The sequence below is a fragment of the Periplaneta americana genome, chromosome 6 (assembly GCF_040183065.1).
Source record: "Periplaneta americana isolate PAMFEO1 chromosome 6, P.americana_PAMFEO1_priV1, whole genome shotgun sequence".
In the NCBI taxonomy this organism is placed as follows: domain Eukaryota; kingdom Metazoa; phylum Arthropoda; class Insecta; order Blattodea; family Blattidae; genus Periplaneta; species Periplaneta americana.
The window spans coordinates 21,951,243-21,955,725 of record NC_091122.1 but is presented as its reverse complement, the minus strand read 5'-3'; the positions used below and the strand labels follow the sequence as shown (position 1 = coordinate 21,955,725).

The 4,483-nt window shown below is 33.5% G+C and overlaps 1 non-coding gene across 1 annotated transcript; it reads right to left on the bottom strand.

The window, feature by feature from the left end:
• Positions 1-621: 621 nt before the first annotated feature.
• On the bottom strand, positions 622-693 carry TRNAS-GGA (transfer RNA serine (anticodon GGA)). Its single transcript has one exon. It is a non-coding gene; the product is annotated as a tRNA-Ser (tRNA).
• Between the last annotated feature and the right edge of the window lie 3,790 nt (positions 694-4,483).

The window sequence follows — 4,483 nt, the reverse complement described above, 5'->3', positions numbered from 1 at the left end:
GTAATTTAAAATTTGGCGTGGAATTCTAGAACGAGGCATTCTGATGATATGTGATCTCCAGTTTTGTCTATATTTCTGTAGGTATTCCGTAATCGGTTCAATCTGCAGTTCTTTCATAATGTCAAAATTTTTAATATGATCCATTCTCGTGTATCCCGCTGTACGACGTATAAATCTCACAGAACACGACTCTTACAATGGTAATAATAATAATAATAATAATAACAATAATAATAATAATAATAATAATAATAATAATGCGCCTAGCCATTCTACACTTCTTATAGCCAGATTTGGCTCTCTGAGTCATCAAGATAATTTATTGCTGTATTGGGAAAAGGAAATTGTACCAGAACAATGGAAGGAGTCCATAATCATACCTATTTTTAAGAAGGGGGACAAGGCTAACTGTAGTAACTTTCGAGGAATATCACTTTTGTTGACGTCGTACAAAATTTTGTCGAATATCCTTTTGAGAAGATTAACTCCATATGCAGATGATATTATTGGGGATCATCAGTGTGGTTTTAGGCGTAATAGATCGACTATTGATCAGATTTTTTGTTGAATTAAATACTATTATAGTCACAGTCATGCCATGGTATAAAAGAAAAATTTCACAAGCTCGAGCAGGAATCGAACCTGCGACTTCCTGTTCTCCAGTCAGGCGCTCTACCACTGAGCTATCGAGTTCGTCTCACGCCAAAAGTTCGGAATTATCCTTTCATACTGGCGACTGGTATTTAATTCATTAATATGTCACATCAACGGACGTATATACGTCATCCAAACATCGTAAGATGAAGATTAGATTTTTTGTATTCGACAGATATTGGAGAAAAAGTGGGAGTATAAGGGTACAGTACATCAGTTATTCATATATTTCAAAAAGGCGTATGACTCGGTTAAGAGAGAAGTTTTATATAATATTCTTCTTGAATTTGGTATTCCCAAGAAACTAGTTCGATTAATTAAAATGTGTCTTAGTGAAACTTACAGCAGAGTCCGTATAGGCCAGTTTCTATCTGATGCTTTTCCAATTCACTGCGGGATAAAGCAGGGAGATGCACTATCACCTTTACATTTTAACTTCGCTCTAGAATATGCCATTAGGAAAGTTCAGGATAATAGACAGGGTTTGGAGTTGAATGGGTTACATCAGCTTCTTGTCTATGCGGATGACGTGAATATGCTAGGAGAAAATCCACAAACGAATAGGGAAAACGCGGAAATTCTAGTTGAAGCAAGTAAAGCGATAGGGTTGGAAGTAAATCCCAAAAAGACAAAGTATATGATTATGTCTCGTGACCAGAATATTGTACGAAATGGAACTATAAAAATTGGAGATTTGTCTTTCGAAGAGGTGGAAAAATTCAAATATCTTGGAGCAACAGTAACAAATATAAATGACACTCGGAAGGAAATTAAACACAGAATAAATATGGGAAATGCCTGTTATTATTCGGTTGAGAAGCTTTTGTCATCTAGTCTTCTGTCAAAAAATCTGAAAGTTAGAATTTTCAAAACAGTTATATTACCGGCTGTTCTGTATGGTTGTGAAAGTTGGACTCTCACTTTGAGAGAGGAACATAGGTTAAGGGTGTTTGAGAATAAGGTGCTTAGGAAAATATTTGAGTCTAAGAGGGATGAAGTTACAGGAGAATGGAGAAAGTTACACAACACAGAACTGCACGCATTGTATTCTTCACCTGACGTAATTAGAGACATAAAATTCAGACGTTTGAGATGGGCAGGACATGTAGTACGTATGGGCGAATCCAGAAATGCATATAGAGTGTTAGTTGGGAGGCTGGAGGGAAAAAGACCTTTGGGGAGGCCGAGACGTAGGTGGGAAGATAATATTAAAATGGATTTGAGGGAGGTGGGATATGATGGTAGAGACTGGATTAATCTTCCTCAGGATAGGGACCAATGGCGGGCTTAAGTGAGGGCGGCAATGAACCTCCGGGTTCCTTAAAGCCAGTAAGTAAGTAAGTAAGTATGAGGCATTACAACTTACTATTATTGTTGTTTTAATGCAGAATTTCAGATCTCTATTATAGGCTTCACGGCGTGGTATAGAATTCTTGCACCATTTTTCATTATGCATTATGTTGTCTAATTACTGAAAGTATGATCTGGGCCTTGTTAGTACAAAAAGTTACAGATATACATATTATTTTTCAAATTTTCATGTGTCCGTGAAATTTTTTATTTCAATTTTAGTGTGTGATGTGGTTAAAAGATTGAAATTAAATATTTTAGCTTTACTTAGATGCACTCAACTCATGTTCTTAGAAATGTCACTTGTACCCCTTTCCTTCTGACCCCTCATATCATGTCTTGAAATGATTTCTTATAAAGGAGATATTCAGAATCTTTTTCAAATGGAATGCCGCAAAAAATTCCTCCATCTACACAAAATAGCTCTATAGAGAAGTAATAATTCATTCTGCGTCATCGTCTAATATATATTATGTATCGATTATTGATGAGAGAGGTGCGTGGGAGGGAGATGAAAAGGCATCACATTATATCGAGAGGAGAAAATAGATTCCTCATCACCAAGTTATGGAAATTCTGTTTAGAAATATTTCCAATTCTGAAGGGGAAGACGTAGCACTTCTTTATCACGTCTACTTTTCTTTCACTCGTGTATATTAAGAGGGAAAAAAATATATTGCAAATAAATGTCCTGAAGGTTTATTGAAACATAGTGAAAGAAGCGGGACGGGAGGCGCAGATAGATGTTTGTAAGGAAGAGGGAAAGATAAAACGGAATGAGATGTTAAGAGAATCGCGACTTCAAAAGACGACGCCTTCTTGATGTTGCATTTCTTGGCACACAAGAATGAAAATGACTTCGCACTTAGAATTCTCTGTTTGACTATTAATGGTGATGAATTCTACAATAAATCAGTCCACCGTCTTTAATTTTCTAGCAGAGTAATAATAATTTTGTTTTTATTTATTTTATTTTATTTATTTAGAACATTAATGTGCGAAACAACAGCACAAGGCCAATTATAGTTTAGCACAGGTACAAAACGAAACAAAACAACAAATGATGATGAGAATGAATGACAGAAAATGGCAATGAGATGAAAATACAATCAATATAATAGTCTACATTACTCAATTGACCAAAATGCAACAAAATAAATAGCACAAATAATATTATTAAAATTAGTTCAGTGAGATAATGAAAATAATGGCAATTAAATAAAATGTATTACAAATGAATTAATGAAATTATATAAATGAAGACAGGAATCATATAATTAATATTGTAAAGTTATGCAAATGACGAGAATAGTATGATACATATCTAACAATGGCATAAATAATAAAACTGACATAAAACTCGAAAAGTATATACTACACTTTAAATGGATCCAAGTTCAATCCATGCAAATTAGCATATTATATACATCTGCAGACCGGAGACAGAGATTTAGAATTCCTATTATAAAACATTTTATGAAATCTTAAACCCTTAGCAGGAATACGAAGACTGATATTGCTTATGAAGGATTCACAATCCATATCACCCTTAATGACTTTACAAAAAAATAAATAATCAAGATCCTGACGTCTGGTAAACAAACTACCGCAATTGAAATATTCGCAATTAGTCTCATAGTTATAATCGGAATTTGGTAAAAATCTATAAGAACACAGGGAAATAAATTTTCTTTGAATATTCTCCAATTTAGCCGAGTCAGTGGAAGTAATGGAGTTCCATACAACAGATGCATATTCAAGCTTGGATCTAACCAATTAAATAATTATTAAACACATAGGAGTAGAAAAAGAATAAGTTATAGACCTAATTAGACCAAGCATTCTTAATGAATGAGTATAAATATATTGCACATGATCATGAAAATATAATTTTGAATCAAGTAAGACACCAAGAATTCTAATACAATCTTTCTTAGTAATTACGAGATTACTAAGAGAATAATTAAATTTTTGGGAAATAGTTTTCCGTGAGAAGGAAATAACAAAAGTTTTGGATTGATTAATTTTCATTCCATTTTCAACAGACCATTGTAAAATTGAATTAATGTCATTTTGAAGAATTTGACAATCAGCCGAACTATTAATTTTACGAAATAATAATAATAATAATAATAATAATAATAATAATAATAATAATACTAATAATAATAATAATAATAATAATCATCATCATCATCATCCTGGCATGTATTGGGCCTAGTGGCCCGTTAGGATCTCTTGCCAACGCTTCAACGGTCTGCCCAAGGATCTCTTGCCCACAGGATGGTAATTTAAAATTTGGCGTGGAATTCTAGAACGAGACATTCTCATGACATGTGATCTCCAGTTTTGTCTGTATTTCTGTAGGTATTCCGTGTGTTTTTGTACTGAGGTTGGTTTGAATATCTGATTAATTATCCCCATTGCTCTGTTGAATTTAACAATTTTCTCATTCAAATCTTTTTCTTCTTCATATGAA